The 22,493-nt window shown below is 39.1% G+C and overlaps 1 protein-coding gene across 4 annotated transcripts in view; it reads right to left on the bottom strand.

Moving 5' to 3' along the window:
• The window catches only part of UFSP1 (UFM1 specific peptidase 1 (inactive)), a 168,664-nt gene that overhangs the window by 19,160 nt on the left and 127,011 nt on the right, over nucleotides 1-22,493 (bottom strand). The gene's annotated exons all lie outside the window — the stretch shown is intronic.

Raw genomic sequence — 22,493 nt, 5'->3', positions numbered from 1 at the left:
GGCAACAGTCACGTGGGATAAGTTGATTCTTCCAATAGAACACGGCTGTTTGGGATTACCCGATTTGAAGGGGTATGTCAGAGCTACAGAGTTAAAGCTCCTATACATAGCACAAGCAGAAACCTATAATTCAATGTGGAAAGGGATGAAATGGGGGAAGCTCAAGAAACAAGGAGAGACCGCAATTTTGGATACAGATCCTTAAGGAGAATAACAATAATCACACAGAATATTACATTCATATTATATTATATTATATTCATAAAGAAGCAGAACGTATTCCAAGAACTAAGCCAACATGGGATGTAGAAAGGGGATTTTGACACGAAGGATGACTGCAAGTAGGGATACAGAAAATAGGCAAGAAGGGGCTAGCATTTACTGGAGAAAACTGTCAAAAGAACCAAGGTACTGGGAGCAAATAATTAGACAGGGAAAGGTAATGAAATGGAAAGAAGCCAAGAATTTATTTGGACTGCAGGCTAGGGACTGCCTTCCCTATCGAGGACTGATATCAGACTACAGGCAAAGAGAAAGAAATAGGGGGATCCTGAGGGAAAGACCAGAACTAATATTTTTTTAAGCAGAATCTAGAACAGTAACTGCAAATGAATAATTAAAACAGCACACAAAATATTTTATGACAACTATAAGAATCAAGAGGATGTTAGAAAGGATTAAGAAGAGAGACTGGATAAGCAAAGCACAAAGAAACAATAGGGGGATATATGAATGCCTCGCAGATATGCAATAAAGCCTACTCTAAAAGATTTAGGATGTTTGCTTGGAAGTGTTTACAACAGAATCTACTAGGCATATAGAAATACCTAAGAAATTTTCCTCAGGTAGACACAAATGTTGGAGGTGTGATGGGGAAGAAAGAGGCAATTGGGAACATATTTCCTAGGAGTGTAATGAGTTTGCAGACTTTAAAAGATTCCCATGCTGACTACTTTGTCAGAGATACTGGGTCAGCAAATTGGTACAACTAAAGACATAATTTTTTGAGCTATGATACAAAATTGGAACGGCTGCCAAAAAAGCAATTATTAGAAAACGGAAATCAAACTTTAAACCAACTGTACTAGAAGTAGTGAATATAGTAAAACAAGTGGAACTGGGATCTTTAGAAAAGGGTAGGAGCAAATTACACAGAAAAAACAATGAAAATTGTGGGAACAATACAAGCAGAAGAGGAATGAGGTTTGAAAAAGGCAAGGTTTGAATGAGCTATGTAATGCTCGACTGACAATGAATGGACAGGTAAGTGAAATATAATGTTTGCAACTAAAATTATGTCAATATGTTTTATATAAACTTATGATTACTAAATCATCACGTATGACATACGCAAAGATGTTTCTTACTTAAGAAAAACATACTATACATTAGCCATGGAATGTTAAGAAAAAAGTAAACAAACGTAACTGTATACAATCCATATATATATATATATATATATATATATATATATATATATATATATATATATATATCTAGGACATAGCTTCTTGGAATGTTGTCTTTTTTTCTCTTAATACACTCATGTCCATTTAACTGTATTGTATATTTGCTCTCACTTTAAGATGCAAGCTTATCCACAGGTTTTAAATTTTCTTGTCAGCATTCGGAATTACTACGTATAAACACTGCTTTTCTCTGTATACTGCACACTATATTCATCTCTGTGCAGTAAAGCAAATGTACTTATTTTTACAACTTTAATACAAAATTCAGTGTATAATGTCTGCTCACCTGGAATAATGTACTAATTCACTGCCAAATGTGAGCATATAATTGCTTGGACTACATAATATAATAATACTTGTATTATCTTGTACAAAATGCACCTGTCTTGGTTATTACGAATGTTACAATGACATCTTAAATGCAGTTTTCTCAAGGTTCTCCTGTGTATGTCTGTGTGTGCACATGCTCTGCCAAGTAGCAGTTCAGCTTGACAACAAATTAAGTAAGAAAAAAAAAGGCAGGAAGGACCCTTTGATTCCTTTGGTGACACTCGCCTAAAATATGCTCGAAACAGTCAACTGCAGATATTTCAACCACTCATCAAAGTCTTCAAAACCTGAACTCTCAGAAGTTGGACTTCACCATTTTTCCCTTGGTTCCCTAATCCTCACACAAATAGCAAGTATTCTGTTCAGCTCTTTGTGAAAACTGTAGATCAATATGTATATATATCTTTAAAAAGCTTGCTAGGGCCTTGCACAAGTGTATAAATACTGAGCACATGTGAGCCTGACTGCCATTTTGTAGTTAGCTGTTGAGATGTAAGCATGTATGCCTGTGTAGTTTGTCAGTTAATCAGTTCATTTACATTTTGTACTGCTGCTATCCATCCTGTGTTTCTACATAATAAAAGCATGTAAACAAACTACCCCCACCTGTTCATCTTTAATGGGAAACAAGACGAGCAACATGGTGTCAGAATGGGATCCAGAAATTCAGATTCCAGACTGAGAAGGTACTCAGTTAAAGGTGGAGGAATGGATCATCCCCAATGCAAGTTTAATTCACAAAAAACAGGTCAGAAACGTATTTCAGGTATCAAAGCTTACTTAAATGATTTCTTATTCGCAAAGTATAAAACAAAGCACTCAGAATGTTCTAAACGAACTTCTAAGTAAATGAAATGTCCGAAACTGCGACAAATTGAAAAAATATTCAAACTATGTAAAATGTTTGAAATCAAGTCCGAATCGCACAAAAATAAATAAAATTAGGAAAACAAGCCCATTTTATTTTGAAGTAATTCATAGCACATACTTTTATTTGCATTAATTAAAGCTAGTCAAGATATGTGAAGTATACAAAGAGTTTGCATCATTGTGAAGTATTACAGTACAGTTATTTCACAAAATACAGCCATTTCAAAGCATATTTCTCAAAGTACAGTATTTCTAACAGTTTATTGTGCATCGGAATGTTATTACAAGTACTATCTGTATGTGTATGTCCGTACATAATTGGAAGGGCCATTTTCAGTGCGTTTGAACATAATTTGTTGGCATGACTAAAGGATTTTGAAAACCAGGTCCACTTGTCTGACAATAACATTGCAGAGTGTTTGAGCAACAGTACGATATTTTCATACAAGCTGCATTTTCTGATAAAGATGACCGTACAAAGGCATTTATTCTGCTTAATTTGGCTGGTTTAGAAGCCACTGAAAGAGAGCATTCATTTGTGTATGCACCTGCTGTGTTTGCAGGGGAGAGGAACCACCATATAGTTGTAATGGCTGAGTCAAGGGAAGATCCTGAGTGCTTAAAATGTAAATTTAGAGAAATGTGTAACCCCCCCCCAAAAAAAACTAATATTACAATGGAAAGGCACTTATTTTACACAAGCGATCAAAAGCCTGGGGAAACTTTTGCAGCATATATTACTGACTCGAGAAATAAGGCTAAAATGTTCATATTTGGTGATTTAAGGGATGAGTTGATAAAAGACCGACTTGTGCATGTATTAAAGATGATGCGGTGAGAAAGATGTTGCTTCATGACAGTGATTTAACTTTGAATAAGGCCACTGAGATTTCTCAGATATGAGCTTACACAGAAGCACACAAATATGCTTACAAATGAGAAATGCATTCTTCCAGTATCTTCTAAAGCTCACGTTAATAGTATGCAGCACATGGTTAAAAGAAACTGACAAGCACATGGCAGCAACTGTAAGCCCTACTGTACTCACTGGGAAACCCTGTAGCTTTCTAGCAAATTTCAGAGTATGCACGGTCTCAGTGAAGCACAAGAGTGAGTCGGCAAACTCAAAGAATGTGCCTATACCTCGCTTCATAGTCAACTGTCATAACTGTGGTGCAAATCCATGACCCCAAAAGAGAAAAATGCTTAGCTTTTGGTCAGCAGTGCCACAAATGCAATAAGTGGAATCATTTCAAAAGGTTTTGTAAATCAAATAAGAGGCATTTGTTTATTAAAAGAAAACATTCACAGAGACAAGTTGATCAATTAGAAAGCCGTGACCCTATTTTTTTATGTTGGTGGTATGTCGGTGGTTAATGAAAACAGTCAATGCAGTAGACTTATGGGCAAAGAATGAAGTGTTTTGTACCGTTTGGATAAATGGAATACCCATAGAGCTCAAAGCTGAGACAGGTTCAAAGTCCAATGTTCTGTCAGCAGAAAAATTTGCTAGATTATGTGCTGGTAAGAAGCTTGATTTGGCAAAGTGTGCAAAGCTTGTTGCTTATGATGGTGAAGAAATTCAAACTGAAGGCTCTGTAATGCTTTCATGTTACTCTGATGGGAACAGCTGAGACTAGCATTTTTTTGTAGTCAAAATGCACTTACAGTCATTATTAGGCCTCAGAGACAGTTTGAAAATGGGACTGCTTTCATTTAATAAGGAAGTCCACCATGTAAACCTGAAAGATCACTGTTCTAATTCTGCCCAAACTATTTTTTTTCTACCTATGCTGATCTTTACAAAGCAACTAGGCAAACTCCCAGTTGTGTACTCTATGAAGTTAGACCCAGAAGTCAGTCCAGTTGTCAGGCCAGCCGGAAAATTCCTGTAGCTATGCAGAACAGTCTCAAAGCAGAGCTAGACAAAATGGTGCAGCAAAATGTAATTTGTCCATTTGGTTCTTCTACCCCAACTGAATGGGTATCCTCCATGATAGTAGCTGATGAGCAAAATCTCAGATGATATCAGAATATGTATTGATCCAAGTTATTTGAACAAGGCACTGAAAGGACGTCATCATCCAATATGTACAGTTAAGTTGTTGCTCTTATGCCAAATGTTACTGTTTTTTCTGTTTTGGATGCAAAGTGTTCAATTTCTGGCAAATTTTGCTTGGCAAGAAGTCTTCATTGCCAACTACTTTCAGTGTTCCTTTTGGCAGCTACAGATTTTTGAGAATGCCATTTGGGATAAATTATGCCAGTGAAGTCTTCCAGCGTGCAATGGAGCAAATTGTTTTGGGGTATCCATGCGGTATTAAAGATGATCTTCTAGTAGGAGGTAATGGTGAAGCTGAGCATGACAGAAACCTCAAAAAAGTTCTGGAAAGAGCATGTGAAGTGAATCTTAAGTTGACTACTCAGAAGTACAAGTTCAAGCTACAAGACATTACTTATGTTGGTCACTTATTTACCAGTTCAGGCTTACGACCATATCCTTCACAGCAAACAGCAATTCTTGAGATGCCAGCTCCAGACAATGTTCAAGCCTTACAATGTTTTCTTGGCATGGTTAACTACTTAGGCAAATTCATTCCAGACTTGAGCCAACTTTCAGCACCACTTAGAGAGCTGACATGCAAAGATGTATCCTGGTCAAGATTAGAACACCACCAGAGAGCATTTGATGTCCTGAAGCAGAGAACTGCCAGTCCACCAACTTTTAGATACTATGATGTTCACAAACCAGTTACCCTTTCTTGTGATGCTTCGAAGATTGGCCTTGGTGCAGTTATTCTTCAAGAGGGTAGATCAGTAGCCTATGCGTCCTGAACTCTAACCCAAACTGAACATGCACACACAACTGTCAAGAGTTCTTTATCTGCGCATAGTGCATTTCAAAGTTCCATGATTATATTCATGGTAGACCTATTCAAATCAAAACAGATCAGCAACCTCTAGTCACTATTTTGAGAAAGCCTATGCACACAGCCCCTGCCAAATTGCAATGCATGTGCTCAAATTACAGAAGTACAATTTCAATCTTGCCTGTGATACTTTATCCAGATAACCCAGAAATACCACTGAACAGCATAAAAATGAGAAACTTGATTTTGACGTCATGGAAGTGAAAAATTTTTCTTCCACATGTCTTGATGAGCTTAGAAGTCATATAGCCTCAAATCTAGTTCAGAAGCTCAACCACTTTATCAGTCAAGGATGGCCGTCAAAGCAATCTTGCTTACCAGTAGATCTGCAACCATATTTTCCATACAGAGATGATATTTTGTTTGACAATGGTATCATCATGAAAGGTCTAAAAGTGATTGTTCCAAAATCCTTACAAGAAGAGTATATTACCATCTTGCATTATGGACACCCAGGAACTGATTCTACCAAAAGAAGGAAGAGAGACCGAGTATTTTGGCCTTCTATGTGAAAGGCTATTGAGAGAGTACTTTCATCTTGTTCTGTATGTAATAGTAGTAAGCCACATCAACAGAAAGAACCACATCAGCTAACCCAGATTAAGCCACATCAACAGAAAGAACCACATTCAGCTAACCCAGATTCCTGAACTACCTTGGTCGACAGTAGCTAGACATTTTTGAGTGGAATGGTCAACATTACTTGGTTTTAGTAGACTCTTACTCCAATTGGTTAGAGTTTGACCTACTTCCTAATCTAGCGTCAAGTACTGTCATTACTAAGTTACAGAGTCATTTTGCAGTCTATGGTAGTCCACACAAAATTATTTCTGACAATGGTACACAGTTTACAAGCCAGCAGTTCAAAAGATTTGCTGAAGAGTGAGACTTTACTCATGTTACAAGTAGCCCTGAGTTTCCGCAGATGGTTTGGCAGAACGTGCGAAACAATTACTAGAGAAGTCAAAATGAGACAATAGCAATGTTTTCTTGAATCTCAGAAATGTTCCTCATTATAAACATCTTGGTTCACATGCACAGAAACTTCTGTTGAGACAAACCAACAGATCAGTAAAAGGCAATCTGTTAAAAGAAACACTTATTCCAGAAGTCCTACTATGAGAAGACCAGCAAACCACTCAATCCATTACGAGAAGGAAAGATAGTGAGGATGCAAACAGCAAAAGGTTTGGATTGGATTGGTGTTGTGAAAAGTGCATGTCCAGAGCAGAGATTGTACACTGTGGAATCATAAGGAGCAGAATCGGAAACATTTTAATCCCGGTACCTGACCGTGCAAGAAAGACACTATATCTCAGAGATTTATCCAGGCATTCCAAGTTCTAGAGGACATTCCAGTAAATATCCCTGTTCCTTAGAAGAATTCCAAAACTCCTGAAGCAAGTTGTTCACCAATGACTGTCCCTGTTGCTAAACCCAATTCCGATTGCTGCATCACTAGATGAAGCCACATTTCCAGACCATGTTCCAGATACACGGCAACTTGGACACAAGGACATGAATGTTATGTCTTTTTCTTATCGTCTGTGCAATTGCAGGTTTCTTTTTCAAATGTCATTATATTGTGTGCAATTCATTAAAGAGGGAGGATGCAGATCGATGCGTACGTATACTTTTAAGAAGCTTGCTAGGGACTTGCACAAGTGTATAAATACTGAGCACGTGCAAGCCTGACTGCCATTTTTAGTTCGCTGTCGAGATGTAACCATGTATGTCTGTGTAGTTTGTCAGTTAATCGGTTTATATTTTTGTACTGCTATTATTCATCTTGATGTGTTTCTATGTATCAAAGCACGTAAACGAACTACCCCGCCTGTTTGTCTTTAATGGGAAACAAGACGGGTGACAAAAAACTTTTAGTTATGTACTCACCATAACTTCAGATGTTTGGGATCCATCTCGCCTACATTCTGACTGATGGGTTCGGAGCCGATCCCTCGGCTCCGACTCGGCACGCTTATGCCAGAGCGAAGTCTCTTATTGGCTGAGCTTACTATATCCCAGGATGCACCACTACCAGTCCCCCAGATCTAGTTTGTCCGCATACATGCACACATGCACACACTGCTTATATAACATCGTCAGATGAAACAAGATAAAAACAGTAGAACTCAAACCGTTCAATCTCTTCTGAACTCCAAGGCAGGGGGAAGGAGGGTGGGTATTAGGAATGTAGGCGAGATGGATCCCAAACATCTGAAGTTATGGTAAGTACATAACTAAAAGATGTTATGTGATCCTATCTCGCCTACATTCTGACTGATGGGACAGCGTCCCTAGCACCTGAATCCTGGGTGGCTCACTGGAAAACACTCCTGAGTACCGTGGAACCAAATGATGCTCGCCCTTTAGATGCCACATCCAATTTATAGTGGGAAATGAAAGTGTGCGGGTTGGACCAAGTAGCCGCAGCACAAATCTCAAAAATAGCGAGCTTGGAATGAAATGCAATAGAGGTAGCCATAGCTCTAGTAGAGTGAGCTTTGACAGATGTTGTAAGTTGCTTATTTGAAGAGGAATAAGCCTGAGTTATGCAATCTCTAATCCATTTGGCAATAGTCGCTTTAGTGATGGTTTTACCCAGTTTATTATCTGAAAAGGACACAAACAATTGGTCTGTCTTTCGAATCTGTTGAGTCCTGTCTAGATAGAAGCACAATTGCCTGTGAACATCCAACTTATGCAAGGTATATTCCGCTTTGTTTGAAAATTTTGGAAAGAAAACTGGTAGTTCTAGAGATTGTTGGTGACAGAGATTAGAACAAACTTTTGGAACAAAGGATGGGTTAGGCCTAAGTGATACTCTATCCTTGTGAAAAATCAAGTACGGTGGTTTGATAGATAGGGCTTGAAGTTCTGAAACTCTTCTTGCAGAGGTAATTGCAATTAAGAAGGCAGTTTTCCAAGACAGATATTTCAACTCACATGTAGCAGCCGGTTCAAAGGGAGGAGATGTTAAGGCACTAAGTACCAAATCAAGATCCCACGGAGGCGCAGGATGAAAAACTGGGGGTCTTAAAAGCACAGCACCCTTCATGAAAGTTTTACATAATCTGCTACTCATCAACGGTGGGTCTATGGATTCGTGAAATTTGGAGATAGCTGCTAGTTGGACCTTAATAGTAGAGACTGAAGATCCTTGATTAAACAAGGATGTTAAAAATTTCAAGACCTCTGGTATCGGGGCAGTAATAGGGTCTAAGCCTCTGAGTTGAGCCCAGATAGCAAACCTCTTCCACTTACTGTGATACAATTTCTTAGTGGTGGGTTTGTGAGCTGAAGATAAAATGTGAATAACTTCAGGGTCCAGGGTGTGATTTCTGACTAAAGTCGGAAGTGGAGGAGCCAAGCTGCTAATTTCAAAGTGTGAAGGGACTGGTGCTGTTGTCCCGACTGATGAATCAGAAGGTCCGGGTTAGATCCAAAACCAAGGACCGTCCAGAGCATATTTCTGTAGGTAGGGAACCATACCTGACGAGGCCAGTACGGAGCAATTAGAATCATTGTGGACCCCAATTGGGAAGCTTTCTGGATGACTTTGGGAAGGAGTGGAACCGGAGGAAAGCATAAAGCAGTCCTGTTGGCCAAGGTTGGACTAGAGCATCCGTAGCTGCTTCCCTTGACACGGGTCAAGGAAAAGAACCTTTGCACTGTGTTCTGTGGTGTTGCAAACAGGTCGCAGCACGGAGTCCCCATCTTTGAAAATCTGAGCTGCTACAGCTGTTCAGGGACCACTTGTGAGGAGAAAGAATAGTCCTGCTCAGTCTGTCTGCCAATACATTGGATTTTCCTGGAATGTGGGTCGCTACCAGGAAGCGGTTGGTAGCCACTGCCCATTCCCACACCCTCATGGCCTCTCTGCAAAGGGGGTAAGATCTGGTCCCTCCTTGTTTGTTTAGATACCAGACCACCGACATGTTGTCTGTGTGGATAGCGATAATGCCTTGAGGGAGAAAGTTGTGGAGGGCTTGTAGAGACAGAAGTACAGCCCTCATTTCCAACACATTGATATGGAGAAAGGTTTCATTTGGAAGCCAAGATCCCTGAACTGACCTGCCCAGACAATGCCCCCCCCACCCCGTCTGGGAGGCATCCGTCGTCAAGGTGGCTACCGGAGGGGGCATAACAAAAGGTCTTCCCTGATTCAGATTGGATGGCAGAAGCCACCAGCGGAGGTCCCGTTTGCACGTTTCTGTAATCAGTATGTGATGATTGAGGGGGAGATCCTGAAAGGACCATTGTGTCGATAACAGCCACTGAAGAATCCTCATGTGCAATCTTGCCAGCGGAACTAGGAGAACCGTGGCAGACATTGAACCTAAAAGTTGCAGGACCAACCTGGCTGGGGCTTTGGATCTTAGAAGCAGGGCTCGGACTTGACCTTGTAATGTTTGTATCCTTTCGGTAGGAAGGAAAATTCGCATCAATTTTGAGTCTATCTCTGCTCCTATGAATCTTATGCGCTGAGAAGGCAGCAAGACAGACTTTGACCAGTTGAATGTAATTCCCAGGGAAGCACCCAGGGAGATGGTGGCTTGTAGGTTCTCTAGTAGTAGATGCCTGGTGGTGGCAGTCAGGAGCCAGTCGTCCAGATAGGGAAACACTTGGAATCCGAGACTCCTCAGGTGAGCAGTCACTACTGCCAAACACTTGGTGAACACCCTGGGGGCTGTGGCGAGACCAAAGGGCAGAGCACAAAATTGGAAATGACTGTCTCCCAGGCTGAAGCGCAGATACCTCCTGGACGCCTGATGTATCGGTATGTGATAATAAGCATCCTTGAGATCTATGGAGCACATCCAAACATTTTTCTCCAACAATGGGAGAATGGATTGTAAAGTGACCATTCGGAATTTGGACTTCGTGACAGACTGGTTTAGTTTGCTGAGATCCAAAATGGGTCTCAGGTCCCCTGTCTTTTTTGGCACTAAAAAAAACCTTGAGTAGTTTCCGGATCCGATCTGGTCTGTGGGGACCGGTTGGATGACTCCTTTGTCTAGCAGCTTTGAAGCTTCTACGGCTGCAATTTCCCTTTGACTGGGTGGTGGGTCCGGGATTTTTTTGGACGGTGGGGGTGAGTGTGTGAAGGGGATGGTGTAACCTCCGGCAATAATCTGAAGCACCCATCTGTCCTGAGTAATAGACTCCCAGGCTTTTAGGTGCTTGGCAAAACGGCACCCGACTGGCTCCGGAGCAGCACAGCCGGGCAATCCCTCATGGAGTGTGGGAGGCTGAAGAGCCACGAAAGGATTCGCGGTCTCCATTGTTGCGGGGGCCTCTGCCGCCTCTGGGATGGCGTCTCCCAGAATAATTTCCCCGTCCTCTGCCTCTGGAAGGGGAATCTTCCTGCTGTTGGGAAAAGAATTTCTGTGATTTGCGGAACCACATCTTCCCTCCTCTTTTAGCCTTGGGATAAGGCCGAAAGGGAGTGGAATAACGTGCTCCTACGGCAGATAAAGTCTTTCCCTCTTGCTCACAGCGGGTAAGAGTGTCTTTACCTTGGGTCCAAACAAAAAGCACCCATCAAAGGGAGCGTCGGCAAAGGAAGACTTGGAGGCATCCGTGAAATGACACACACGGAGCCAGGCTTGTCTCCGTGAGAGCCACGCCTGTGCCTGCCGCTCTGCCGCCTTCGGCCGCATATGAAATGAGCCTCATGGAAGAGTTAGAAATCGAGGTAAGGATAGCCAACTGAGAGCTAACCGACTGGGCTAGCTGCTCAGGTAGGTTACCTGAGAGGGAGTCTGAAAGCTCCTTGACCAGATCCCTCTGTAGTCTGGTGAAATGTGCCAAATAATTCAGGGACCTTAGAGTAAAGGCCGCTGAAGTCAGGGTGCGCTTCCCGTACCGGTCCATGCTCCTAGACTCCTTATTCGGAGGATGGACGGACGTTGAAGCCTCTGCCACGTCCTGCTGGGTAGCAGATGCCACCACCATGGCATCTACAGCCACGCCTTTCGTCAAGAACTCCTTCTCGGGTGGGGCAGACAAAAATTTGTTAGGGCGAGAAGGCACTGGTTCCACAGTATCTGGATGTTCCCACGCCCTCCAACAAACCAAATCCAGGAGCTCGTCGAAGCGCGGAGACACCCAGGAGGCGGAGGGCTGAGCCCCGAAGGCCTTGAGAAACACTGACTCATCAACGGAGGGGGGTTTGGAATTCCAGCCGCCTCGTTGCTTAAGGATTTCTAGAATGTCTGCAAATGAGACATCATCTGAGGACGACTTTGGGGACCCCTCCGCATCATCAAGATCAGTGTCCGATGTAAGAGACTCGCCGGTTGAGTCCACGTGCTTCCTCTTGCACGATCTCTTCCTTGGGGGCTCTTCCGAAGACAACTCCAAAGAACCCTCAGGAGGAGGGGAACCCCCCGTGGGGGTAACCTCAGGCCCCGGGGCTCCGCTGCCTAGAGACAGGGGAACTGCCAAAGACCCAGTCTCCATGCCCAGGGAAGGTGCCGGTAAAGCCGTAGAGATGGCCGAAGAAGACTTGGCCAAGGCACTCCTCATAGCTCTGAAAGCCGGACCCCCAGAATCCTGGGAGTGTCCGGTCCCCGGAGCCATGATAGCAGACGGAAGTCCCGCGGCCGAAGCACCGAGAGGGAGGCTCGGAACCGACAGCATTGGTCCCGAAACGTCACCTCCGGGTCCGACCGAAGAAGTCCGTGTGCTAAACTCGGACCCGAAGGCCGGGGTTGGAGTAAGGGTCGGAGCCGACCCTAGGATCTCCACCGGCTCCACCAGCACCTGCTCCGACGGAGCCGAAGCGGTCGGAGGAGGAATGGCAATGGAGTGGGCTATCGGCTCCGAAGCCAATTGGGTTGGAGCCGAAACAAATTTTTGAAAGACTGGGGACTGGAACAGTCTTTGGAGCACCCTGTCTATGTCCGAATCCGACATCCTCGATGACCTGGAGGAGACCGAACGGGTTCGAGTAGGTCTCTCCAACGGCTCCAAGGGACTAGGGGACCGGCTCCAAGGCGACTCGATAACTATCGGCGCCGAAGGAATGCACAAGCCAATTTCCATCGGTGCCGAAGAGGACTTCGGCGCCGAGGAGGAAGTGTCTGAGCGGACAACCTTCATCGGCTCCGAGATCAGTGGAGCCGATGAAGATGACCCGCCTCTCGATGCCCCAGCCGTCGGCTCCGAACCCAGAGGAGTCGAGACTGGAGGCATCGAGGCAGACCGTTCCGCCCTCGGCTCCGAAGTCCGTGGAGCCGAAGGAGAAGCATGCCTATGTTTTTTGGCGGTCGGGTCCGACGGACTGGTCGGAGCCGACGTCCTTTTCTTTTTAGCAGGAGAAGGAGAGGACGCTAAAGCTTCTTCAAAGGAGGGTTTTATAAGGCCTTTCAAAATAAGTTTATTTTTCCTCTCTTGGAGGACCCTCGAGGAAAACGCGTGACACACGCTGCAGGACTCCTGCAAATGTTTGGCGCCCAAACAATATACACAGAGAGAGTGGTCATCTGTGATCGACATTTTAAAGCTGCACTTAGTGCACTTCTTAAAGCCCGAAGGCCTAGGGGCCTGAGACATTATAGCAACAAATTCAGAAACTCTATACAGAAAAAAACACACTGTTCTGTTTTTGTTTTTTTTTTTTTTTTTTTTAAAGACTTACACTACAAAGATTAACTTACGGTTGCCTATTAAGATTGACAACTACAGAAACAATAACTAAGGGGATCCTAAAAAAACCCCTAAGGATTTGACAAGAAATTGACTGACAGGGAGAGGCCCTTCAGTTCAAGGGGGCCTCTAGTCAGAACAAACACACAATCACACACAAATTTCTTCACAAAAATACCAGTCACACACAAAAAGTACGAAGTAGCTGTTAAAACAGCTTTTTGTTATAGAAATAGGAAATTCCTGACAGAAAAAGTTAGTGAAAAACACTACTTAGCTCAGCCAGCTCGAGACCACGTCTTTGCTAGTTAGCGGCAAACGAGATCTGGGGGACTGGTAGTGGTGCATCCTGGGATATAGTAAGCTCAGCCAATAAGAGACTTCGCTCTTTGGCATAAGCGTGCCGAGTCAGAGCCGAGGGATCGGCTCCGAACCCATCAGTCAGAATGTAGGAGAGATAGGATCACATAACATCATGTATTCCTCAAGTGCGAGAGATCACCAGACCCATTAATTCCCTCAAAGTCAGTGTTAGCATTTTAGGGACTCCAGCAAGTGCAAGTTTGGGACCCATGAACACTTCCAGTCTAAGCATCACCCTTTCGCTGCCAACCCTCCTACGCAACCTTTTATTTCATGCTAATAAGCGTAAGGAGTAGTTTGCACAGACTGAAATGTAGCTACAGTGCTCTTACATTATTACAGGCCTGTGTACCACACCAAATTGGACCATCTCGCACATAGACATTATTCATAGTTACAATGAAGTTGCATTATAACTACTCTATATAAAAGGCTGGTTTTACATGAAAAGGTGCCCTAGGAAAAGGTGCTTTTTTATCCACCTTTACAACGGTTTCATCCAATGATGACCTGAACAAAAATCACAACTAAAGAAAGAAATTCAGTGTTACTTGTCCTTACATCCTTTCAGCATACCCTAAAATGGCCAACAGTGCACAGTAATAAATGTGTAAGAAATAAATGAATTAAGCAATGGGGTTATACATGCTCTAAACTGCATATTATTAGAGTTTTTGATCTAGTGATGGCCCAAACAAAAGTCACGAGTAAGGAAAGAAGCTCAGCCTTATTTTTTTTCTTCCAAGGAATAAATAAAATGTGTTCAAGGCTTAATGTTTACAGCTGACAAAATAGTAGTTCACAAAAAGGACAAGAAAAATAGGAAGGGGGCAGAGCCTGAATGGCTAACTGGTAGCAGCATTTTTTTTTTTTTTTTTTTTTAAGAGCTCCACAAAACTAGTTCAAATAACAGGAAAATAATTAATCGAACAAAAATATCCAACTATTATTGATAAACTTATGAACTAATAATGTACTAACTTTGAAAGCTTTTTTTCAATAATTTCCTGTCAAATTAATCTGGAGACTACTATAGCCACTTGGAAATGAGTAATTCAAACAACTCACACTCTGAAACAGCTTTGAGGAAGGAAAGAATTGATGTCCTCTGTACTGCAGGAGCTGTCATTGAAAATGGATAATTTTAAGGACAACCTTGAAAATCTAAAAGTGAACTGCCAAAAACAAACAGATGTCTTTAAAGAATTATTACAGCAGCAACAAACAAAAGTAATGGACATTAAAACATCTCTCTCCGATATAGATGGAAGGTTAAAGGAAGAGGAGAACCAAAGTGAATTTCTCTTACAACAAAATAACTGGTTACTCAACAAGATAGATGATTTAGAAAACAGAGAAAGGCGCACAAATATCAGAATATTTGGTCTTCCGGAGAAAGCTGAGGGTGAGGACATTAATAAATTCCTGGTTGCCAGAGTTCTTAGACCTAAGAGGAGGAATGTCAAATGGCATAGAAAGGGCTCATCGAGCCATAGGAAAACCTGTATCATCATCTCCTAATACTTCTAGATCCATTGCAATAAAGTTTTTATCATACCTTGATAAAGAACTTATACTAAAGTCAGCATGGAGGAAAAGTCCTTTAAAGTATAAACACCACCAAATAAGATTTGATAATGACTATTCAACTAGAGTTCTAGGTTTAAGGAAGAAAGCATGGCCATTTGTAAAATTCCTGAAACAAAACAAAATCAAAGCTCAACTTGCATACCCTGCAAAAATCAAGATTCTTTACTCAAATGAAATGAGAACCTTCAACAACATAGATGAGGCAGCTTCTTTTATCAAGAAGAATAATATAATTACAATTCCAGAAGAAATGGACTGGTCAACATCTAACTCACTGAAAAGATCCCAAGAAAAAAATTCCTGGACTGATGTAAAGAAGAAGAAACAAAGAAATGAAATAAAAAATGCAACAAGTTTAAATACTCTCAAATATTCTACTAAAAAGTGAAATGTATACTAAAGGAAACTGAAACCAAAACGTATCTACATTTACTTTTTTTAGTTGTCTCAATATGCATAATATTGTTTATAATTCTTCTGTTTTTCTTTTTTAATACAGTGATGCTTCAACTCTACTTACTACAGGATGAGGCTGCCTGTGTCAAGTGGTTAGCACAACGACACTCATATCAAATTTAAATGTGTAATATTGTAGGGATTGTTTCTTTCAAAAAACTCATTTTAATTACTTAATAGATTGTCTTGATGGGATAGAATTGAGAACGGGAGGTGGGGAGAAGGAGAAGAGCAGTGAATGATCTGGGTGTCTCCATTAAGAAATACTGATATGCAGCTCATATAGATGGTTTGTAACCATCAGGTTTCATGTTGCTACAAGATATTAAGCAATAAGCAGTAAGTATTGGTAAAAAAATATAAATATAGTAGTTATATAACTGATCGGTGTTGAACACTTCATTGTTACAGTTTAAAAGCATCATCTCTCTTTTTTTTTTCTTTACACGAACTGTCTGACGAGGATATGAATAAATAACGGCTGTTTACAAGACGCCGCGGGCTCATTTCACAGTTAAACACACTTGCGAACACATGAATAGCATCCTTGTAATCATTCAACACCACAGTAACACTAATAGCTTGCTCTCACGCTCTACAAAGATATGATGATGTAAAAGAGAGAGAAAGAGGACAGAATACAGTATAGTCTTACTAGGGAGAGAGTAAGAAAAAGGAAAAGAATAGTATGAACACATTCAGCTTTATCGGACTACAACAATTATAAAACTCAATGTGAAAAAAGCCCACTATACTAGTACACAAACTAAATCACTAAAATAGAAATATAAATAAGAACAGTTACTTTTACAGAGTGGCGAGTGGCAGGGATTCAGTGTATAAACTGTTAGTCAAGACAAGAGTTTTCATGTTAATACAGCTTACACTTCTTGTTAGTCTTAATGTGACAAGCACCTTCTAATATAGTCCTGATAACACACTGATTATTAATGTTCAAAACATTCAGGAAATAGGAAAATGTTTTGAATTTTATGTATAGAATTTATTTTATCTTCCAAAAGCTTCTGATATCAAAGCTATATTTGCACCTTCTTGACTGTAGTTGTTGTACTGCTTATAAAAAACCCTGTGACAGATTTTAACATTGTTTTAATTAAAAATATTTACATGCGTGTGTGTGTGTGTGTGTGTGTGTGTGTGTGTGTGTGTGTGTGTGTGTGCACACATGTGTGAGTGTGGGTTTGTGGGTACATGTGTGTCTTTGTTAAAAAAAAAATAGTGCAGGACAGATGACTGACCATTAACAGATTTTTTTTTTTTTTTGTGTATGAGGTATTTGATAATTCTAAAATAAATGATAATTCTGTAAGATGCCACCCTTCTAGCATGTGCTTGCATGAAAAGTTGGTTGACTTGCACAATGTATAATTAGATGTTAAAGACCAAACGCATTCCAGCTCTAACTGTTGTTTACTGGACAGGGATATCCTGTAATGTAATAGGCAGCAATGTGTCATACATACCAGTTAATGCCTGCTAGCCAATTTGTTTCTTTAATGCATATACATTTTTTGGCGCAAGTATTTAAAATACATACATCAAAGTTCTATAGTGTGTATTGGGCTGTTCTACCACTTTATTATCTCATTATGACTTTCAGTACACCTAGCATAGCACATTCAAAGGATATATGGTTAATCAGTTGAGTGGATTTAAACATCAAATTCCAGCAATTTTAAAATACTGAGGGACAGTTAATCTGTAAAATGCAGTGACATGATATTTTACAACTGACAACAGATACAGTTTTAATTGTCCACAGCAGTGACATAGAAAAGTAGGCTACATTATGTACAGTTAGTGACAGGCATAACAGCAGTCTGCTGCCAATCATAAACATGCTGAAAATCTCTCTTAGATTGATGTTTAACTCTTTAATAGACTGTATTTCAAAAGGAGAATGGACTTGTATATTGTAAAGCTCTTGGATAGACTCAGAAAATTTTAGTTGGAATAAATATGAAGTACTTTATAATAAAAGTAATAAGACAAGGCTAAACAATAGGAAGAAATAAGTCTACTCAGTTCAGGAAAACACTGTACACTAACTCTGTATGAATTAGAGAAACATAGTCAAGTGATTTATTCTACAAATCGCAAACATGGAAATATGAGTCTGTATGTGTCAATCTACAAATATGTGTATAACAAGGGTGGGCAACCTTTCCTAGTGTGGGGGCCAAATTATCATTCTGTCTCCGAGTCGAGGGCAGGACCAAATTATTAAATAAAGTAAATTATTATTAAATTAATTAAAACAAGTTGCTACTTCATATTTTATTCATTTATAATATAATGCTTTGGTATAAAGCTCTACAAACATTTTAAAACATAATGAACATAACAATTTAGTGTGAAGATTGGCCTTGTACTTGAACTATGAGACTATCAATACTGACCTTGGTATTACTTAAGGATATTCACATAGAATTTGAGGTTTTCGTCCGTTATCCCTATCTGAATTTTTGATTTATTGTATTTCATCCTGGAAAAAAAACTGTTCACACATATATGTGCTGCCGAAAAGACAAATGTTTTTTCTTGAAAAGGCGCATAAATTTGAATAGTTTTCTTCCACCAAATAAAATGCATAAAAATCCATCAAACAATGTTGTTACATTGCGATTTTAGCACTAAGTCTGCCTGAAGCTCACTAAGTTCCATCTGTAAGTTTTCTGGCGCATTGTTTACATCAGCATCCATCGGACGAGCAAACAGAGCGAAGGTGGAGTCTGTTTTGGAAGTCGGCAAATCTTGTATCAAATTACTCTATTAGTGCCTTCAGTTCATCTCCATAACAATTATATGGGATATGTTTATGAGTTGCAAGAGTAGGAAAATGATAGCAATTTTTAGCTCTTATCTGACTTTCCAACAATATTAGTTTATTACAAAAAACTTTCACATGTCCATGCAGTTCATGAACCAACTGTCCTTGTTTTTGCAATTTAAGATTCAGTTCGTTAAGGTATCTGGTGACATCTACAAGGAATGCTAAATCACACACCCACTCATCTTTTATTTGGTTAACTGTGTTTCCTTTTATGTCCATAAAAATCTGCAATTTCTTGTCTTAAATCATAAAATCGTTTTAACATTTTTCCTTTACTCAGCCACCTCACTTCACAATAATAAGACACATCTTCATAATCCGAAAATAGGTCTGCCAAATACTCCTTAAACTGGTGGTGATTAAGTGCACGTGACTTAATAAAGTTAATACTTGCTACTACAACTTTCATAACATTCATGAATTTAATAGATTTTGCACACAGATTTTGTTGGTGGATAATGCAGTGAAAATTTGTTAAATTTTCCGGATGGATCTGTAGTTCTATTGCTCTTTCATGAAATATTCCAATAAATCCCTTCCGTGCACCAACCATTGCAGGGGCTCCATCAGTGCACATGCCAGATAGTAAACTTCATTTAAGCCCAAATCTCAAAGACTGTGTTGACTGATTCAAATATATCTGCACCTGTAGTTGTTCCTTTTAACGGCTGAAGAGCCAATAATTCTTCTGTGATGTTGAAATCCGCATCAACTCCTCGAATAAATATGGCTAGTTGTGCTGTATCAGAGGCATCGGTGCTGTCATCCAAAGCAACTGAAAATGCTTCCAATTTAGCAAGCTTCTCCTTTAAACTGTTTTGGATATCATCTGACATCATTTCTATCAGTCAGACAACAGTACGTCTCGACAAGCAAATATTCTCAAAATCTTTTTTCTTTTCAGGACATATTATACTTGCAGCATCCAGCAGACATTCTTTGATAAATTCTCCTTCACCAAATGACTTAGAATGCTTAGCGATTTTTTCGCTTACCACAAAGCTGGCTTTGACACTGCTGTTGTGGTGTGTTCTTAGCTTGTTGAACATTTGCTGCCTGTTATCCAAGCTGTTCTTCAATTTCTGTATTTCATCTTTTCGTAGTTGTCCATCTTTTTTTTGGTGATCCGGATATCTCGAAGTAAAGTGTCTCTTCAAATTGTATTCTTTATTGACGGATACGGATTCGTTGCACAGCAAACATACAGGCACACCTTTATTCACAATAAAATAATAATCCTCCGTCCAGTTTTCTTGAAACTGACGATTCTCTGCATCTACTTTTCTTTTTTTTGACATAACCCCTGACATTCTTCCAAATTTATAAGCGACATTCACAACTGCATGGCGGGAGGGTGGGAAGCAGCAAGGGTTGGTTGTGACATCAGTTAGCCCTGCATCCGGGCCACGCTCCTGCCGCTTGTCATGCAGACGAAGCATGTTTTGCACAAGTCAGCAGAACACACTATGTTTTCTCCCACTACTAATTAACTTCACAGAAATCAAGCAGGGCCAGATCAAATGAGGTAAAGGGCCGGATCCGGCCCGCAGGCCGGGGGTTGCCCATATGTGGTGTATAAGCACAGAGATGAGCACAAAATAGTGACAATACACAAATATGTTTATCATCTACATGGCTAGATTTGACAATGTTCACATGTGCAAATACAGACATATCATTTTTAACTGATTCTAGTTATGATTATATCCTTTATTTAGAAACTTAATTTACTTTTTGTCATGCATAGAAACTCATTTACTGCACCATAGCTAAGCTGCACAACAAAGGAAATACTACAATGTGCTTCAGTAGGCATTCTGAGTCTGATATTTTTTAGTCAGTAAGCTCATCCTAAATAAAAATATAGTTTTTAATAGTTTTTGTTGACAGAAAGTTAAAACTGTTACATTTGAATGAATAAACGAGATGGGTCTTATATAAAAAGTTTATAAAATATTTCTTTAACCTATAGTAAAATCTATGTATTAAACTTATAGATTATATGAAAAGACAAAAGAATACTAAACATTATAAGACTCTAATATGCATTATAAACTAGGGTTTGAAGTATATAACTAAATAGTCAAAGAAACATTGGATATAATGAGCAATATACGAGTATTAAATTATCTTGAACAATAACTAGTTTGCAGAGCTTACCATATGTCTGTGCTAACAAAAAATATGTTTTTTATTATTTTTTTTTTTTAGTAAAAAACAATATCACAACTGTGTATGTAATACAATTTCTTGATTCAGGGGAAATTTACAAGCACATACCATTCAATGATTTTTTTTTATTTAAATCTTAATGTATTTATGTAAAATAGATTTCAATACAATCAATATGTATTTGGAAACGATTTTATCTATCTACTATTAGATGATTAACTTGAACATTTGATGCATATATTACTATGTTAATAGTTCTGTCATGTACATATATAGAAAATCTATAATCACATCAGATTCAGAAATGATTCAATAGCTGATATCAGTCAGTCACTATGAATGGTTCAATGAAAATAGTATATAATAAAATACACGTTTGTGTCTTTGCAAATTGTTCCTATACATAAGGGAGAGAGAGAAGGGGAAAAGAAGATGACAGAGCAATTGGATGTCGGGTTTAACTTATTTGAGATGAATATACTTAGCCATATGATTGATATGTTATTAAATGTTCATAATAAGAAATGTATTTATATATATATATATATATATATATATATATATATATATATATATATGTATATAGCCGACAATTACTTGTGTTTCACTATGTATATAATATGTAGAACCATAGATATCATTCAACATATACTAGTTTATAATTTCAAAGATGGAGCATGAGGAAATCTGTCTACCAAACATGAGGGTTAATCTGGTAGATATTTTGTTTATGTCCATCAGATTAGGAATGTATATCATTCCATGTGTGTTGGGGGGAAGGTTGAAAGAAAATATTATATTAATCAAAATAATTTTACTTAAATCATTTTACACTTTTTTTATTATGGCCTGAAATGAATGTCAATATAAAAGTATTACAAAAGAGATTCAGTCTATTCATGATACATGAAATAAGGAGAATTTTGTTCCAAATACAATACAATAAAATGTACTCTAATATTAATAGAAATATTAGCAAGCATGAAACTCAACAAACATGCACTTAACACTACTTTCACTGAACATAAATGGTTTAAATAATCCAAAGAAAAGATCAAACCTACTAAAATATTTTAAATTAAACAAAGCGCAAGTAATATTTCTTCAAGAGACTCACTTTAAAGATAATGAAAAGCATTTATGGAATCCAAATGAGTATACAACAATAGCGCAATCATCATATAAACCCAAAACTAGAGGAGTTAGGATACTATGGAGAAAACACATCATTAATCCCAAAATTCTTTACAGCTATGGGGATTGTAACACTTGTTATAATAAAATTCAATAATAGAATCTGGACATTAGTAAATCCTTATTGGTTCCCAGGAATAGGAAAAAGTATGTCAAAGAAACATCTAGACTTTATTAGTAAAACATATAAAGGTAGCTTGATATTAGGTGGTGACTAATTGCATTCTTGATAACTCAGAGACCACCAACAAAAAAAAAATTACGTATAACTTCTATAGCAAAGATACTAAAAAAATGGGTTGAAAATCACAATTTAATAGATACATTCAAATTTAGAGAAAGTAACTCACTGTTATTTTCACACCAAGATCACAGATTTACAACCCAAACAAGAATAGATAAAATTTTTGTTGCACAAGACCTTGATGCGAATATAAATAGTTTTACAATCATACCATGTTCATTATCAGATCATAGAGCAATCCTTATCAATATTCAAACAAATTTAAAAAAAATTAATACAAATGACAAGAATTCCAGCATATATTACGAAACTAAAATAATTTAAACATTGGCTACTCAGAGCTGAAATTCTTTCTAGACATTAATCTC

Source organism: Protopterus annectens, chromosome 7.part0 (genome assembly GCF_019279795.1).
Source record: "Protopterus annectens isolate FY-2018-M chromosome 7.part0, PAN1.0, whole genome shotgun sequence".
NCBI lineage: Eukaryota > Metazoa > Chordata > Ceratodontiformes > Protopteridae > Protopterus > Protopterus annectens.
This window is presented reverse-complemented; position numbering and strand designations above follow the sequence as displayed.